At 42.9% G+C, this 19865-nt stretch overlaps 1 long non-coding RNA gene across 7 annotated transcripts in view; it reads right to left on the reverse strand.

Annotated features, from left to right (window-relative positions):
* The window catches only part of LOC120408672, a 118212-nt gene that overhangs the window by 88188 nt on the left and 10159 nt on the right, over positions 1-19865 (reverse strand). For 2 of the 7 annotated variants that reach the window (XR_005600859.1, XR_005600858.1), the window contains exon 2: positions 15258-15290. The exons of 4 other annotated variants lie outside the window; for them this stretch is intronic. This is a non-coding gene — a long non-coding RNA (uncharacterized LOC120408672). Of the gene's footprint in view, positions 1-15257; positions 15291-16632; positions 16741-19865 lie in introns of those variants that run through there. One more of the 7 variants, XR_005600860.1, reaches the window with a different exon arrangement.

Here is a 19865-nt window from a genome sequence, read left to right on the forward strand (position 1 = left end):
TAACCTGGTGGATGAACTTTGTGACTTTGTGACTTTGAAACTATTTCACATTTGGTGACAATATATATCTTCAAGTCAGTGGCACTGCTATGGGTACCCGCTGGCACCTCAGTATGCCAACATCTTTATGGCTGACTTAGAACAACGCTTCCTTAGCTCTCGTTCCCTAATGCCCCTACTCTACTTGTGCTACATTGATGACATCTTCATCATCTGGACTCATGGAAAAGCAGCCCTCGAGGAATTCCACCGTGATTTTAACAATTTACATCTCACCATCAACCTCAGCCTAGACCAATCCACACAAGCGGTCCATTTCCTAGACACTACTGTGCTAATAAACGATGGTCACATAAATACCACCCTATACCGGAAACCCACTGACCGCTATACTTACTTACATGCCTCCAGCTTCCATCCCAGACACACCACACAATCCATTGTCTACAGCCAAGCTCTAAGATACAACCGTATTTGCTCCAATCCCTCAGACAGAGATAAACACCTACAAGATCTCTATCAAGCATTCTTAAAACTACAATACCCACCTGCTGAAGTGAAAAAACAGATTGACAGAGCCAGAAGAGTACCCAGAAGCCACCTACTACAGGACAGGCCTAAAAAAGAAAACAACAGAACGCCACTAGCCATCACCTACAGCCCCCAACTAAAACCTCTCCAGCACATCATCAAAGATTTACAACCTATCCTTAAAGATGATCCCTCACTCTCACAGATCTTGGGAGACAGGCCAGTCCTCGCTTATAGACAGCCTCCCAACCTGAAGCAAATACTCACCAGCAACCGCACACCATACAACATAAACACTAACCCAGGAACCTATCCTTGCAACAAAGCCCGATGCCAGCTCTGTCCACATATCCATTCAAGTGACACCATCATAGGACCTAATCACATCAGACACGCCATCAGGGGCTCGTACACCTGCACATCTACCAACGTGATATATGCCATCATGTGCCAGCAATGCCCCTCTGCCATGTACATTGGCCAAACCGGACAGTCTCTATGCAAAAGAATAAATGGACACAAATCTGACATCAGGAATCATAACATTAAAAAACCAGTGGGAGAACACTTCAACCTCTCTAACCACTCAGTGACAGACTTGAAGGTGGCAGTTTTGCAACAAAAAAACTTCAAAAACAGACTCCAAAGAGAAACTGCTGAACTCGAATTAATATGCAAATTAGATACAATTAACACTGGCCTAAACAGAGACTGGGAATGGTTGGGTCATTACACTAATTGAATCTATTTTCCTATGTTAAGTTCTCCTCACACCTTCTATGGGCCATCTTAATTATCACTTCAAAAAGTTTTTTTTCCTCCTGCTGATGATAGCTCATCTCAATTGATTAGACTTTTCCTGTTGTTATGCATATTTCCACCTTTTCATGTTCTCTGAGGCAAGTTTGACACATTACATCCTAACCCTGTACATCAAACCATAAACTATAAATATCTCCTGTCTGTGTGTTCCATTCTATGCATCCGAAGAAGTGAGCTGCAGCTCACGAAAGCTCATGCTAAAATAAATTTGTTAGTCTTTAAGGTGCCACAAGTACTCCTGTTCTTTTTGCGGATACAGACTAACACGGCTGCTACTCTGAAACCTATAATATATGTGTAAGCAGAGTCAGGATGAGCTCTACCCTGACATCTGGTGGTGAATTGTGGCGAGTATGGAAAAGAACTTCAGGGGCTGATCTTGTTTGCATAGGCATACTCACCCCACCTAGCATGAGCCCAAATGGTTGCTTTGCCTGCTGTGGGATCCCCAGTTTCTTTGTTATTGGGGCAGGAAGAATAAAGTGTTGTTACCCTGATTATGTGAATCAAGGACAATGAAACTGTTTTATGACAGAGGGACTCACCACCAACTAAGTAGCACTCGCTAGACAAGGGACATGGGTTCCAAAACCCAGTGACTTGAAAGAGGCTGGGGAACAGGTATTTGTACCTGATGGTATGGGCCCCTTTTGAGGGCCTAAAATACCAATTGCACTGTCTCCTTTCTCTTCTGTGGAATATCAGAGCTAATTTTAATTCCATTAGTAGTCTAGTTACAGGCTGCGGAGCTGAATTCACTTTGGGTCAATGGTGCACCAGCACTGGGGCTCCCCTACTACAAGCTGAAATCACTAAAGAGCTAAAATTATTAAGAGCTGAAAACACTGAGTGCTGTGGGGGGGCCTGAAGATATGTTGCTGAGCGGCTGGTGGAGCAGAGCAGTTTGTGGGATGACTGGAGCAGCTCGTGGGACAGCTGGTGGAGCGGAGTGGACCAGTTTGCAGAATGACTGGAGCGGCTCACAGGATGGCTGGTGGAGCGGAGCGGCTCACGGTGAAGGCTGCAGCAAAACCCCATGGAGAGGTTGGGCAGTTGGCCTCGGACCACGTAAGGTGCCCCTTAACACCACTGTGTACCCCCGTCCCCCTGGCTGGGAGGTAAAACTCTAGGGCTGCACTGACCAGGGACAGAGACTTTTGGGGTGTTGGACTTTTGGGACTTTGGGTGATTTTTGGATTGCTGGACTTAAGATCCTGAGGGGAAAAGGATACTGCCAAACTTACTTGGGGGGGTGTCTTTTGCTTATGGTTTGTGTTATGAATCCTGTTTGTGGATTTTCCCCAACATAATGCCGCATTGTTTCCCTCCTTTATTAAATGGATTTTGCTACACTCAGACTCTGTGCTTGCGAGAGGGGAAGTATTGCCTCTTAGAGGTGCCCGGGGGGTGGTATGTAATTGTTCTAGGCCACTGGGTGGAGGCTCAAGCCGGTTTTGCATTGTGTTATTGAAACAGAACCCCTAGATACTGAACCCAGCCCTTGTTGCTGCCAACTCAGACCGGCAGAAGGGTTACATTTGTTAAGCTTCTCCTTTATGCTTGGTGAAAGAAGAAAATAATTATTTTTGTCCATCATCCACTGAGGTAATATACTGCACAGACATGAATCAGTGCCTTCTTCGGTTAGCATTTACATCTGTTTCATAAATAGCACAAATTCTGTAGTTTAGCATTTGCAAAAAAGTTCAGCTGAAAGTGGCATAAAAAAATAAGATCAAATTGCCTTTGTTGAAACTGATGAGAGTGGGTAGCAGGGAGGGAGGCAAGTTTGACACATTACATCCTAACCCTGTACATCAAACCATAAACTATAAATAAATAGGCAGGCAAAAACTAATACATTCACATTGTTTCCCTGCTTGTCAACAGCTGACTTGTTTGACAGTATCAGCACATTTCTAATTCCAAAGGTAACAAAGATGAAAAAAAATATTAATTCAATATTTCTCTCTGAAATGCTGGCTGCATTACATTTAAACAGAATTTGTTCCCTCTACCTCATACATCTAAACAAAGGAGCTTCCTCAGGGCTGCTTTTGTTTTAGGGTCTGCATCTATGAGGTGCTGAGAGCCCTCTAGGATACTAATATAGCCCCCATCTCCATAGCACCCGAGTGCCTCACAGTCTTTACGGTACTTATCCTTACAACATCCCTGTGAAGTAGGGAAGAGCTATTATCCACATTTTACAGATGGGAAACTGAGGTACAGGGAAGCTAAGGGCCAGATTTTTAAAGGTATTTAGGCACTTGGTGGGATTTTCAGAAACAACCTATCTGCATCTTTCAGACATTACCTTTAAAAAAATCTGACCCTGTCTTACCCAAAGTACACAGCTAGGGCCACCCCTCCATCCATCACCATCCTGTATCCAGGGGAGACCATCACCCCACTGTGGGTTATAGGATCCAGGTGTTGCCTCTCCTCTCCCACTGCCACCATGTGGCCTTGGGACAATACTGCAGAGTAGAGCCAGCCAGAGACTTTAGCCAGGAGGAGCAGCCAAAGCCGGGACCTCTGGATATTCCAGTCAAAACTGCAAAATGTTTTGCTGACTTTCTCTATCCGGCACTGATTTCCTGTTTGTTCTGACCTGCCTTCACAGCTTCAGACCACATCTGCCCCTCCTTACTCTCCTCTCCCCTTGCCTAATCTTTCCATTTAGCTGATATGCTAGTAAGCAAATCCACAAAAGGGAAGAGGGAAAGAACTAACATGCCATTTGCTGTCATCAAATAGCACATTCTGCATGGGTGTTCTATCTCTTCCTCCACCCGCTGTCTGTCTTGTCTATTTTGATTACAAGCTTTTGGGGGCAGGGACCATCTACTACTGGGGCCTCCACTGCTAGATGCCCCTTAGGCACTATCATAATAAACATATTTTAAAAGTCGGTGTCAAAACCGGGAACCCCCAAGCTAGCACCTAGCCACTGAACTAGGCTTCCTCTTTAATATACCTTCTATTATGTGCACAATAATAACCCCCCATCAGACATCATCAGCAGCAGGATTTGAACCTGCACCCTTCAGCACAGATGCCTACCACTTGAGTGACAGGATCACTGCCCTTTACATCAAAACTTCACACCAATTCTAATTAATTCCCACTCTAATCAACTTACCACAAGGCAGAGTTTCAATATGTCACTAAGAAACTAAAATGTCTACAAATATGGAAATGACTAGATCTGACTAAAAGTTTATTCCAGTGCTACTCAGACCTCAGTTCAGGAGCCCAATTAATGATTAGCATTACCCAAAAGAACCACAGTCATGTGAATTCATCATTTAATTTGCTATATATAAAATGTTTATGCTCACAGCAAAATGACTGACAAAGTATTATTATTTTATTAACTATAGTTGGTTAATAACATAGTAAAAGCCTCCTGACTGAATTATGAACTAATCTAAGTTATTAACCAATCACACAATGTTTTAATATCATGTGTTGCAAAGAGTTGCATTAAAGAGCCACTTGCAGCTCATGAGCCTCAGTTGAGTGTCACTGGTTTATTCCAATTTTCTCTCACCATCAACAGCTAATCTTCTCTTTATCCTGTGGTAACAAAGAGGAAAGACATACATATTTGATATCTAAAGTTTTTCTTATTGCTTACAAAACTAAGTCATGCAAATGTGACATTGCTAACATCTGGCCTGATGTTTTTGGCAAGAATATACTGTAGAGAATATAGTGAAGCGCGCACAACCTTCATAATGTTTTCTTTCATGTCTGCTTATAATTCAGCTCTTCAGCAGAAAAACCCTGGCTCAATCACACATGACAGGATATTTGAGTCATAAAAACTATTACTCAATATTTCAATATGTTACTATCTCAACAGGTGGAATTAGAAAACAAATATAACCATCATATAAAGAAGTGTTATATTGTAACATTTATTCTGCTTAAATGACACTAGTTCATTTCTCTTTCATCCTTCATTTCATTGCATTTCTCAGAGATTTCTTGTCACCCTCACTTTTATTTGTATACACTTTGTAAACATACTTCGATTACATCTAGGAACATATTTTCAAAAGGTGGGCCTTTCATTTATGAGTGAAATTGCACTCACAAATTTTGTGCCCACATTTTGGCACCCAAAACTCATTTGTGGGCTCAGTTCAGAGTACTGGCACATTATTATGGGCATACATCAAACACTGAAACATGTAAATGCTTGCACATTCACCCACAACTCATTTTGTGGAGGCAAAATTGAAGGTGCAAACCTTGTGGGGTTAAAGAGAGAGGCGAAGCTGCCGCTCTTCTGAAAACACACCACGTTTTCTTATCAAATACAGGAGTAACGTGTAAACTGTTTCTCCAAATCCATCACTAACAGGCACTTTTGGGATTCCTGTTAAATAAAGATGATATTGGTACTATCAAAACATTGCTGAACTTATTGGGGCTCAAACTCCAGATTGGATTTTAATGGTGGGACACTCTGTCTCTCTAAGATCTGAATTTCCCATTCGGTCCCGATCTCATATTATGATAAACCAAACTCCCAGTCCTTTGGGGGTTGAGAGAGGTGTTCAAAGTCTGAATCCAGGTCTAATTTTTGCAAATTGGGCTCATGTCTAATTAGATCCTTACAGAATTCTAGCCAATAATCTTACGGATAGGGCTACTTCCATGTGAATCAACTCTTTTTTCCCTTTTCTTTTGAAAAAGAGTGTAGTTTGGCAGGACTCTTCGTATAAAGCTATTTTCAAGCCAATTTCAAGAAAGGCCTAGATCCAAACTCAGATACTCAAATGAAAGGCATTTGAGCTGAGCAAAATTGAAACAGGGATTTTCCCAGAATTCAGTAAGGTACAATTCAACATATAGATGTGTAAATCAATACAAATGTTTTTTAAAAGTGTATTTTAAGGATTGGTCAGGTGGGCTCCTGAGATGCCCTCATCTCCCATTGATTTAAATGGAAGTCTAGATGCTCAGCGGCACCTCACAAGATTAGGTCCTTAGTGTCGATGCCAGGAGTTTTAAATAGAGGTGCCCAAAAGTCAGGTAGTTTCCAGAGGTGTTGAGCATGGATGAGTACTGTTGACTTCAACCTCTGAAAATCAGGCTACTTATTCAGGTGTTTATATCCAGGTATGAATTCCTAACTTTGGGCAGTCACCTAAGTTCCCTCTAAGCTGCACAGCCGCACAGCAGGCTATCAAGGGCCACGCAAGGGGAAAGGCGCCTCTCCCCCAGCCCTGGAGCAGCCATGGCCAGGGAGAGGCACCTCTCCCCCGATTCCAGGATGCTGTGGTGAGAGATGGCAGGGGGGAGTCCTCTCTCCCTGCTGCAGACCCAGGGCAGCCTGCACCCCAAATGCATCATCCCCAGCCCCACCCTAGAGTCCACACCCCCAGCCAGAGCCCTCACCCCCCTGCACCAGCTCTGAGCCCCCTCACACACACCTCAAACCCATCTTCCCCGGCCCCACCCAGGCCCACCGACAGGGTGAGGTAAAAGGGGAAATTGCCCAGGGCCTGTGAGCCCCCAGCCACTGCCGCCACCGCCGCTGCAGTAGCAGCAACAGCAGCTGGGAGCCCCAGGCCCTTTTAAACTGCCCAGGCAGGCCACAGGGCTCATACAGACACACACAACCGCTCCAGGCCCTGTGCTTTCAAGGGGCCCCACGAGCTGGGATGGTCAATCCCAGAAGGAAGGGCATCCTGGAAGTGACAAATCATCACTTCTGGCCCGGGTCTTCCCCCAACCCAGGATGACCCTGGTCCTGGGGCCCAGAATTGCTCTCTGTGGACCTGGCCCCACCCCAGAGCCCTCTACCCCCACCCTCTGCTCCAGCCCTGAGCCCCCCCACACACTCTGAACCCCTCAGTCCCATCCCGCCACACATCACCTCTCTATTGGTGCACATAATAAAATTCAATCCGCGCATGGATGTAAAAAATTAGAGGAAACATTGGCAGTCACATTTGACAATTTGCATCCTGTGCAAGCTCTTAACATAAATACATGAGCAACTGAATATCCAGACTGAAGGAAAAAAATCTATGGGGAGGCAGAGGTGGGATGAGATCTTAGAGTGCTCCACCACACATTGTGTCATTGGGATATGGTGTTTGGAGCCCACAGAACTGGGATCTGTGCACACCGTAGGGATGCATGAGTGGCTAGAGCCATCCAGAAGTAAGCCCTGTGTCTCCATACTGGCTCTGGTGCCTAATGCCCCTACTGAGCTCCATCCTGAGAAACTGTGCAGATGAAGCGCATTTGAGCTGCACTACCAGGCACTCCCCTGACTGCAGCTTTCCCTGATATCCAAGAGAAGGGCCACACAGGAAAGATAATGTAGCCAAAGGGCTGAAGCAGATTAAATTTGCATCCTTCCTCGGCCTGCTCTCTACCCCTGCCCAACCAGTCTCCACTTCTTTCCCATGCATGAACCTAGACTACACAGTGGCCTCTTTGTGGTCTTGGGATTGGGGGAAGGGCAGAGGAAATGAGAATGGGCTGATACCCTTCACATGTGGAGAATCTTCTCCATGCACAGATCTGGGAGCAACCTGACCCCCAAATAAGCAGCCAGTTACCAATTTTAGGCCTGAGCGTAGGCAGATATATCTTAAAGTACAGCCCTAGATATATACAGATATATCTATATTTGCTATGGAATGGGTTGAACCAGAATTTCTGCTTTGTTCAGTGGTTCATAAAATGTATATATTCAGCTGATTAAACAAAAGTGCAGCATCAACACTATAAAATAATTCTTTAGCAAGCTACATACAGAAATGTTTGATTCAGAGTTTTGGGGAAATGATAGTGACTTTACAAAAGCTATCATTTGTTTTACTTCTGTTCTCAGTGACAATAAAGAGGAGACAGCACAAGATGGTTGTATATGCATTGGCATAACTAGTGCATTGCAGTTTTATGCTCCAGAAATTACTGTGAAGGGAAGATGTAAAGACGAATGGAAGAGGATAATGATGCTAATAAGTCTCCTGGAAGATTATCATCACCAGAAATACATCCAGAAATACTTTCTAATTAAATAGTTGTTATAGGGATCTCAGTCAGCAAGCAACTCTATGTTTGACTGTTCAACAATCACAAGAAAAGTCCTAGAAGCACTTGATCAGCAATTCCCACATTGTGGTAAATGTAGTCTGCAGAGCACTTGCTGCTGTCTTAGACAGCTGTTTCATCACATGGCACTAGCCCTCCTGTGTTTCCAACAGCTATATTGAACTAGGAGAAGCTATGAATACCTAAATGTTTCCTAATGTTGTGTCTCCAATGTGAAGAAGGGCTACAGAGTCAGGATCTATGGCATCAAGAGCTACGGACTTTAATTGAGCAAAATTCCAATTAATGTGGCAGCTTGGATTTCTATGGGAGTTTTGCTTAATTAGACCCCAGAATCCAGCCTATAATATTTAAAACAAAAAAGAAAAGTAAACATACTCCACCACATCAAGTTTGGGACTTTAGTGTGTCCCTTTGTTTGTTCTATATAGGTTTAATTTAGACCCTGGTCCAGCAACTGCTTCCATGCAAGCAGACCCTGTGCTCCACTGAAGTCAACTTCACTAACTTCAGCTTTAAGATCAGTTTCCAGATGTAGTCCTATGTAGTAATCGAATACCAAAATGTCAAAGGCATTGGGTGCTGTATCTTCAATGCTACTTTTCCAGTCCAGATACTCTTTCTTAGAGCTTGTGAAGGCTCTTGTGCATGTTCCAATACTTGCTGATAATCTGACTTGAACTTCAAGGCTGTAAAACCTTGCATCAATGACTTGCAATTCAAGTGACTCGGGGGGGAAACCACCAACTTAATATTTCTAACTGATTTTGCAGAGATATTTCAGTCAACTTTTGCAACCAGCCTCTTAAATTGTGCACAGAGATTTTGAATACACAATCATATATACCTGAGGCCACTTACTATGATAAGTTCCAGAGGGTGTTCCCTTCCCTCCCTTCCTCTCCCAAGTGAGCCACTCAAAATAAAACTTGGACAGGTCACAGCAAAATTTACCCCTCTGTGACTCTCTTGTTGTGTCCTCCCAAACTCTATCCCTTTATTGCTATTTTTGATTTGTAGTAAGATAGCTCCCAGGAGTCCCAATCAAGGACCCTCAATATATTTTGTACTATACTGACCAATAACAGAGAAGACAGTTCCCAGACAGCTTAAATCTGAGGGTGAGAGTCTCAGCCCTACACCAGCCACTTTATTCTGGATAAAGGGGACAAACCAAAGGAGACCTAAAAGCCCTGGATTCAACCGTAGAAATTCCTCAGGTGCAGAAACAGAGGCAGACAAAGAATGAGGGTTACAAATCTGGCATCGGGAGCCTGCTAGGGGAGGGGCTGAGGCAGCAGCACTTGATTCTGTGAAGATTTGGGTGGTGCTGCTGCCCATTGACTATAGTAACTTAGTCCCTCAATCCTGTCTACGTTATTATGAGGGCTACTATAGCCCCCTACCCTGCCATTTCTTGCTTGCTTGTCTGCCTATATGGTGCCTTTCTCGGTTTTTGGCCTTCCACAGTTTTTCTGCTCTTACCTCCTCTCATTCTATGAATGTGAAATAGGGCACCTGATGAAATGAACAGCCTCTGTTGGACAGTTTGGATGTGATCACTCACTGTTATTTCTTCATTCTTTTTACTCTGTCTTAAAATAATGAGTTTGCTGTAAAAACTGTTAATGCAACCATCACAGATGAGAACTTAAATGTGCCAACTTCAGGCAATTCAGACTCCTGCTTCCCAGAACAACAATAACTTAGCTACATTACACATATATATTATGGGATCATAGTTGAAGGCAAATACTGCAGTATAAAAACTGTACTGCATAGGGAAATGATGAGTTATGGTTCTTCTGGGATCTATAACTTTCAATGTCCTTATTTTCATGTGCTCCCCATAACATTGCACTCAGTATAAGTAACATTTTCAGAAGGAAATTGTTAAGCAAACCATAAGGGTTTCATTAGTCTTTGTGGTGAACAATCTAGAAAAGGAGCAAAATACACCTTGGGGATCCTGTGTAACAAAAGGTCATTAACAATTTAAGACACTTCTGAGACATCAAATGGTGGAGTGCTGTTACAGCTTTCAATGTTGGTCTGACTGGGGAAATTAATGCTAGGTCTGGAAGATATACAAAAACAAATTTAATAACTAAATCCTTCCTGTGTTTCAATAACAGAAAATGCATTGGAAATGAAAGCCTTACAAATAGCAGGATGTAATGACGACAGACACAATGAACTATGATAAAAGTAGGCTTTTGACCTTAAATCTGATTATAATAGGACTTTACGGTAAGGGATGATTATGTTGCTTCCTATTAGACACAGCCAATCAATAAGCAAGCTGCTTTCGATTCTAAAGTACAAGTCACACATCTCTATCATGTTTCCTTAGATGGCCATGTGAAGAGCTAAAGTTGGCAGCAATTTATTCTTTTTACTGGGAGAAAGAAATAGTTTAATAAATGGCACATACTAGTTCAAGCCAGAGCACTTTGCAAAATCAGGCCTGTAATCTTTCCAAAGGGCTGATGAGCTCTTCTGAGATTGCTAAGTGCTCCCCTCTTCTAATGGGGCATGGGCACACTGTGACACAGGGCCCCAACATGGCTCATCCCCTAAGACACTGCTTCCCTTCTCCCTCAATTAAGAGCTAAATTAAATTAAATTAAATTAATTCTGGCATCTGGTCAAGATGCCAGAATTTAGCATGGAAGGAAAGAGAGAGACTTGCAAATAAACGAGTGAAATGGCAAATGGATCAAACTGCTTATGTAGTCAGCAAAATCAAAATATAATCTGATTCACATATAACACATTTCTTCATTAGATTTGCTCCCTTCTTTCTCCATTAAGCATTAGTTATTCTGCAATGCAACATCAGCATTACAAAGTTTAATTTACAATAACACTACCCAATTGTGCAGGAACTATGAGAAACTCTCAGGGCCTTTTTACATCATTGCAGGTCAAACCATATAATAAGTAAGACAAAGGAAAAGATTTATAAGACATGACAGGACACATACTATCAGGGGAGAAATCAAACTTAAGTGTATAAGATAGGCACAAATCTGAAGGCACTAGGCAATAAATGCACCTAAAAATGTGCCTGTAGCAGATGCAAATGCTTGTTTTATTAGACATTTTATAGGGTGGGGTTTAAAAAAAAAGCTACTTACTAGATGTTAAAAATATGTATCATCTGTATTTAAACAAATACTGTTCTTTTGGAAGGAGTGTGTCTGTCTATCTTAGGTGCATAGCCCCCATTATTGTAGTTCTGAACACATCACAATCTTTAAAATATTTATTTCTCTACCTCTCAGGGACGGTGTGAACCTCCTATAATCCCCATTTTACAGAAGGGGAACTGAAGCATAGAGGGACTAAGTGACTTGCCCAAGGTCATATAGGAAGCCTCTGGCACAACAGAGAACTGAGCCATCTCCCAAGTGCCAGTCAAGTGTTCTAATCACTGGGAATTTTTTTTCTTTCTAAAATATAATGAGGATTAAGAGTTGGGACCCTGATACCACTTCCTGTGTGACTTGAGCAAATCACTTAATTCTGTGCCACAGCTCATTCAGCTGTAAAATGGATACATCCGTTACCTGCTACACAAAGAATTTGAGGATTAATTAATGTTTGTAAAAGTTCTTGAGAATTTTGGATTAAATGTTTCTAAGAGCTAAATTGTGTAGCTGAATGTTAATCAACAGCTTCAAATTACATATGCCTGTGAACAGGGATGGATGTAAACCGCATCAAAATATACACAGATGTCACAGCACATTTAGAACTCCTGCTAAAATATGCTCTGAATTCAAGTTCTTGGTCAGATTGCCATGTCTTTGTGTCTTAACTCCTCCCCGATCTAATAATACTTTTAGACGGACACATCAATCCAAATCACCACCTCATCAGCTAGGTAGTGTGTGTCACTCAGACTATGTCCATATTTAAACCACTGCAGCTGTACTGCTATAGCACTTCAGTGTAGACACTTATTACACCAAAAGTAGAGGTTCTCCCATCAATGTAGTTAATCCACCTCCCCGAGAGGTGGTATGTAGATTGATGGAAGAAGCCTTCCATTGACCCAGCACTGTCTACACTAGAAGCTAGGTCAGATTAACTACATTTTCTACACCCTGAATGATGTAGCTGGATCTTTTTAATGTAGACCTGGCCTCAGTCTCTCCTGCCTTCCACTGTATTTGTTAACATTAGACAAAAGACAAACACCCTATCTGCCCATCTATTCTGTCATATACAGGAAGGCCATTAGAATTCAATGAACTTCCATAAACATAAATACACAAATGACAACTACTAATTGGGCTGTGAGCATCAAATTAGTATTAATAAGATATACAGAGTTGGGATGGAATCTAGTAGTTGATGTGACAGTTTGGGGGTTATACCTGCATTCCCAGTCCAATTTTGTGAAAACTGTGTTGTATTTCAGCCTTCATTTTGAGTGCAACCTTCATTATATCCTTTAACATACACTGTCATGTTGGATTACATCATCACTTTTCAGTTACTGAGCCTGGTGCCTAGGTGTCTGACCCTGAATGAGAGTGACCAAGGGGCCATCAACGTTGAATGGTTTTCCTCTATGAGCACAAATGATTTATTAAAAAAAGGGAGATGAGGCTAAAGACAGCTGGTTCTCCCAGTTTATTGCCAGGGAAACAAGACTTTAGTTTATTGACTAGGGCTTTAAAGCAAGACAGTGAGTCACCTGACAGGGCGGGAGTGAAACTTTATTTAAGGGCAGAGTCTGCCCTAGAGCCTCTTGCTCTCTCACCAACTAAATATACCAGGAAGCAGGACTGCAAGATGAAGAAGGGAGGAGGGGCCTATTCAACTCATACACAGACTGGGCCTAAGGGCTTATAGAAGAGGTGAGTATAGACCCTGAGAATAACATATAGGTGTTTGTTGTTTTTCTGTAGCTCTATATATCTTCTGTACTAAGGGAAATGCATGTAAGTGTTTAAGAAGTTCTTTGTGTTCCTTCCTTTCTCTGCCATGTGTCCCCCAGAGAAAATTAAACTATACACAGAGTGTCCATGGAGGTGGAGCTCTGGAGAGTGCATGCATAAACTAGTGGGGAGACCTGGGAAGTTCAGCACTGATCTTGGGGCAGGGCAGCTGGACAATAGGGTCCTGCAGGAGTACCACCATATGTGGAGTCTACAGCCTGAGAAACTGAATTTGGAGAGAACGTCTGGACTCTACTCAGTGGGTTTGGAAGCACAGGGGATCCAAAGACTGGGTCCAATAAAGCAGTCTGATGACTCTCTACAGGGATGGGGGAAGGACGAAGGGGAGATTCAGTCAAGGCTATAATAGTTGTCACTTATATTTCACATTTAAATAATTTTAAGTAGTCAGATGGTAATCCTTCACTGACCTATGTACATCTGCAGCAGCTATTAGCCCCTTCTACAGATTCCCATTTCATATGTCCCAACCAGCAAAAGCAGCACTGAAAGTGAGCGCGACAAATGTAGGGGCGGGGGCCCCCGGGCGCGGGGAGGGCGGCCGGGGGGGGGACCTGCTGCCATGGCGCCGGCCTGGCGGCGGCCGACCGGGGAAGGGGGAGAAGACCGCCGCCCAGAGGAGGAGGAGGCGGGGCGCGCCGCGCGGCGCTAGGGGGGCAGCGTTTTTCTAGAGCCGCCCCTGGTCCCAACCCATCTATAAATATTTCAGTAACGTATAATTGCCACAGCATTGCTAAAATTGGTATCAGAGGCTGGAGGGTTTTGTTTGTTTGTTTGTTTTTCCCCCTGAGCAACTGGAATTCTGATGGGTAAATCTGCAAGTACTGCAGTACAAATAGTTACAGATTTTCAGTGTTGGAAGTACTCAGAGAGTCACATAACAATTGTTTCACATAAATTATATACTGATTTATGCACAACAAACAGTGAGGGCTTAGTCTGCAAAGTAAGCCTTTATTGTTGGGCCTGACCCTGCAGTCATTGCGGGTGCAAATCTCCCATGAGATTTCACTGAAACAGACAAGTGTGCGAGGACTGCAGAACTCAGCTTGAGACTGCAGATTCAATTATTCCCTCTTCTAAAATGATTGTACCACCCACAGGTTCAGCTTCTCAGCCTGTGCTTTTTTTTTTTTTAAACAATCTGATTAAATACTGTAAAAGTGCTAGAGTTGTGCCTTTGTATTGTGAAACTGTATCTGAGAAACTCTAATGAAAAGTAACTTCTTAGCCTTCTGAAGATAACTGTCATTGCTGAAATATTTATCAGATCTAAAAGCTGGCCAGCATGCATACACACCCAGAGATACCTGCAATGAATTGGTTTTGGCACTGTGAGTGGTGTATGGCCATAAATGAATATAAATTTGAATTTAGTGGCAGTAATTTTTGGTTTCCTACCAAGAATCTTCGTATTTATTTAATATATCTTGGAATCCAGAGACAACTGCAATTGTTTCAGCTGTATTGATTGCCCTTACAGCACTGAGTACTTCTTATCTATCCACCTCAGTTGTTCCATAATTAGCCACTCATCATGAGAAATAGAAGTGTGTCATTTAATTAGCTTTTAAAAACATCCATATTAATCTGTTGATGTTTTTCCCCTGCAGAATGCCCACACAGATTTACAAAGATATGTTTTTGCATTATTTGTTTGTTTGTTTGTTTTCTGCATCACTGGCCTGGAGAAGAATCACAGCTGCTCACAGGTATTATTAGCGGAAAGATTTTGCTTAAATTATTTAATGTCTTCCAGTTTGAAGGAAACCAGATTAATTATTTAATTAGCATTCTGCTATGATTAATTGAATGTTCACAAATTAATTAAAAGCTGCTTACCTTTTGTCAGTTCGGTAGCTTCAATGGAATCTCCTGAGAAATGGCAAAATACACATAGTTCAAAAAAAAATAATCTCCTCTTCACTTCAAAAGTCATGTGTAGGAGTTCAGGGTAACATGGCAGATAGCTTTCCAGCATTCTGAATTCACGGGCTGTGCTTTGTAAATCCAGTAATCACAGCAAATTCATTTGGCATTCAGGCAGGTGTTGTCTGTTCTTCCATGTTTATGCCATGGTTATTACTCCCACTGAAGGAATATGTGGGAATCCAGGTACTATTTACATATGACAGTTATGGTACCCTATGTTAATAGTTTAAACTGTGTATGTGTGTGTGTATATTATATATAGATATAGATCTGGACTGGCATTTTCAAAAAAGCCTAAATGAATTAGGCACACAAATCCCACTGAAATTCAGCAATGAGTAGGAAGCAGCATGGAACGGCATTCTGCCAGAAAGGTACAGCCAGCCCCAAACTCCCTAGTACAGACGGGATAGGCAGAATTCACTGGCATACTATCTGGGCTGGGGTCATGAGATCTTTAGCTGTCATGGCAACTGGGGAAAGCACTACCATTATATATATATGGATTTAAAAGAATTTAAAATCTCTCTAAACTATTAAGACTTTTCACTGGCTGGCTTGGTAGAGAAGGGAGTTTGTATACATTTCCCAAACCTCTTGCTATTATATATTGTTCTCCTGGGCAACCTGGAAAAGCATGTATAGGACTTGCCAAGCCTGCTAAGATTTTTGAAGTTTTAGCCCTGAAACAAGTAGAGATGCCCTGGGACCCATTAGCCAAGAAACCTTTCTTTTGACGCTAATGGGACTGACACTTGTAAAAGCCTTGGTCAGTGATTTTTAGACTCTGCTTGAAGGAAGAAATACACTGAAAATTTGAAATGGTAAAAGCAACCTCTTTCATAAATGTTGATTAATTAGCAGTATTGAGAATGGTATGGTACAAGGGGCAGAAATCAGCAATGTTTTCAATAAAAACAATTGGCTAGATTCTCTGAGTTGCTGTCCTCCACTCCTATTGAAATCAATGGGAGCTGAGGCCATTCAACACTTCACAAGAGCTGCTAAGTGCTACAGATCAAGCCCTATAAAATAAACTGTGTATCAATATTATAGTATACTTGTTGGCATGGGAATGCTGTGATATAAGCCACAAGGACTTGGATAAAGAGATGCTTTGGATAAAGAGATATGTTTTATTGGGGTACAATCCCCTATATCAGCCATGGGCCTGACCCTTCCAGTCAGCTTTTACACCAAACACAAATCACCTTAAACAATGGGTCTACACACAAGGAAGGAATACAAGATCAAGCAGCATATGGTTACTTCTGTCAATCCTTACTTGCTAGAAACTTCACTACTTGTATTGACTTCCTTGATTTCTTTTAAGGAGGATGAAATAATAGAGCCATCATTCTTGTTCAGGTCACTTCAACTGAGCCTGGGACCCTTTGATAGAAAGAAATATGCTCTCTGTAGTTGCTTAAATAGCACATAGCAGCCAATATATTAAAACGGTTGCACAAACAAATTGCTTTTTTTCCCCCTGTTTCTTTTGCATTTAATGCCAATAAGAGGCTATAGTGACTGGGATAATAAATGACTCCTGTCTAACATGACAGGTCCCCTTAGTTTCTCAGGGTACCGTATGTGGTTATGCTGAGCACAGCTTTAGTGGAATGCATAAGCCACAAGCAGGCTGTGTACAAACATATCGGTAGCTGTTCTATAGGATATCTACCAAAAAGTGTAATTTGGTAGCCTATTAGATGGTTGACAGGAAAGAATGTGTGAAAAAAATAGAGATCACTAACTTTCTTTGCAGCATACATGTTTGAGAAAGCAGTACCTTTCTTTGCATTGCTGGGGTTTGGGTGAAAATTCATAGAAGCTGGTGGGCATAAAAGCCACCTGTCATTCAGAACAGATGTCAGAAATGATTACGTTCCCTCATGGAATACATTCGTTAGCTATGGAGTATTCTGAGCTTGGTCTCTCTCAAATTTTCCTATTGGACTTGTTCCATTTTATATAAACAATTAAATATTCATTGGAGCAAGGGACTGGAACCTGAGTCCAGGAGTGGCCCGAGCCAGTTTGCCAGCCAACCCATCCACACCTCAACAGCTGAACACAAAAAATACCCAGCCAATCAACAAAGTACAAATAGAGCTGGCCAATCAGAGTGGAGCATAAAACTGGCAGGGGGGGGCGCAGCTCCCCCAGGAAGAAGGCATCCAGGGCAACTGCTCTGCTCGCCTGCCCCTAAAACCAGCCCTGCCTGGGTCTCCCCCTCTTCCAAGAGGGAGTTACCATTGGGCTATGGAACCACTTTCATGCTCTCTCTGGCCCAGTGACTATTTAAGTATTTTTACACAAAGGAGAACAGCTTCAGTAAGAGAGACCCTAACCCAAAATACCTCCTGCCCCGTGTGTGATGCTGGTAGACCAGCTCAGGCCAATGCCCCGGGCCTCAATTCAACGCTGACCCATACAGAAGTGAATTAGTCAGGGTCTCCTGTGTATCATTTTTTAAATAGATGTTAAGTTTGTAAGAGTGTGTTTGGACTTTATGAAATGCTTGTAGGATGCTGCATGTACTAATCTCCCTTAACATCTGTACGCCATATATAGGTATATATAGAGAGTCAAACAGGAAGGAAGCATTCATTCATGTAAAATGCTGGCTTCATACAGAAGGTGTTAAGCCCTCCCCATCAAGAAGGCCCATGGAAACCAAATGAGCCATTGAGAAACATTAAAGAACAAAGACTTTGTTAACTGCATTCCTCCCCACCCTCCGCCCACATGGAAAGGAGGTGTGTGCATGAACTCACCCTATCAGCTTGAACTCTGCGGGGCAGGGAATAAAAATCCTTAAGGGCAAGTCTACACTTAAAACACTTAAAATGCACCACTGTAGCACTTTAATGAAGACTCTCTATGCTGATGGGAGAGAGCTCTCCCATTGGCATAGTTAAGCCACCTCCCCGAGAGGTGATAGTTATGTTGGCGGGAGACGCTTTCCCCTCGACATAGTGCTGTCTACACAGGGGCTTACATCGGTATAACTACATCACTCAACAAGAAGCCCTAACAAGAAGACACTGTATCTCTATACTTCTTGGATTATAAGAACATAACAATGGCCATACTGGGTCAGACCAATGGTCCCTCTAGCCCAGTAGCCTGTCTTCTGACAGTGGCCAATGCCAGATTTTGGGAGGGCAAGATTTGTAAGCATAAGCAAGGGATCCCCAGCTTCTCAGCCTGGGTTAACCCTAAAGGACCTATAGAACTTGCATATTGCAGCAGTTTCTATCACCTTTTAAAACTTAAGACTAGAACTCATTCATGCCCGTTTCTTTATCTGCTTTAATTTTGTAAATAACTCATTTCTTCTTCTTAGTTAATAAATCATTAGATAGTTTATTATAGCATTAGCTGCAAGCACTCTCTTTGGTGTAAGCTCTAAAATGTAATTGACCTGGGGTAAACGACTAGTCCTTTGGCATTGGGAGTAACCCGAATATTGTTGTGATTTTTAGTGTAAGGGACTATCTGTCACAAAGGCAAGCTTACCTAGGTGGGGTGGAGTGGAGTGGAGCTTGCCTAAGCTCCCAAGGGAGTACCCAAGGGAACTGTCTGTGACCCCATGGTCAGGCTGTTATAGTGCCTGAGTCATTTACACTTGATACTTGGTTGGTGAAATCTAAGTATAGAACTCAGAACCAGTTTGGAGCGTGTGCCCTGATACTTAAGTCTGCCCTGCAGCTGGGACTCCCACTCTTGAGCCACTGCAGGACAAGTTGACACTGCCTTCCAAGCCTAACTCCAGGAGAGGGTCCATACTTGTAAATCCTAAGTGATGAGAAGCACCTAGCTCCCTGTCAGGGACTAAGTTTAGGCTACACTCCTCGCTTAGGCAGCTCCCCACTCAGCATGCTGGCTTTTGTTAATCCCAGTTTTAGGCACTTAACTATACCCCTGGATTGTATAGGGAACCTGGGTGCGCAGCTTACCTCAAAGTTGTGAATTCTGCTAGACATCAGGGTACCTAAAAATTAGGCACCCCAATGCTGAGTGTTGTAACACTTACAGCCTCTCAGAAGTGCTGTCTTTCTAAATTGCCAGGGGGGTGCTCAATCCCATGCTCAACCCCAGGCCCCGCCCCCACTCTGCCCCTTCCCCCAAGCACCTATCCTCATCCCGCCTCTTCCCACACCCACTCCACCCCCTGCCCTGAGTGCACCCTGCCCTCACTTCTCTCCTTCCCGCCCCCAGTGCCTCTTGCATGCCACTAAACAGCTGATCGTGGTGGGTAGGAGGTGCTGGGAGGGAGGGGAAGGAGCTGATTTGCAGGGCTGCCAGTGGGTGCTAAGCACCCACTATTTTTAACATGGGTGCTCCAGGGCTGGAGCATCTCCTTATGAATCTAGCCCAAAAAGCTTAGTCAGAGGGCTTTTGGATAGAGTGTTGGTTAGAAAGTGTCTTTGAATGGCAAGTAAAGAAACTGTTTCCTGCTATTTGACTCCTACTGTGTTCAAAGAAACAGGATTTTACAAAGAGTGCACA

The sequence above is a fragment of the Mauremys reevesii genome, linkage group 6, assembly GCF_016161935.1.
Source record: "Mauremys reevesii isolate NIE-2019 linkage group 6, ASM1616193v1, whole genome shotgun sequence".
NCBI classification, from domain to species: Eukaryota; Metazoa; Chordata; order Testudines; family Geoemydidae; genus Mauremys; species Mauremys reevesii.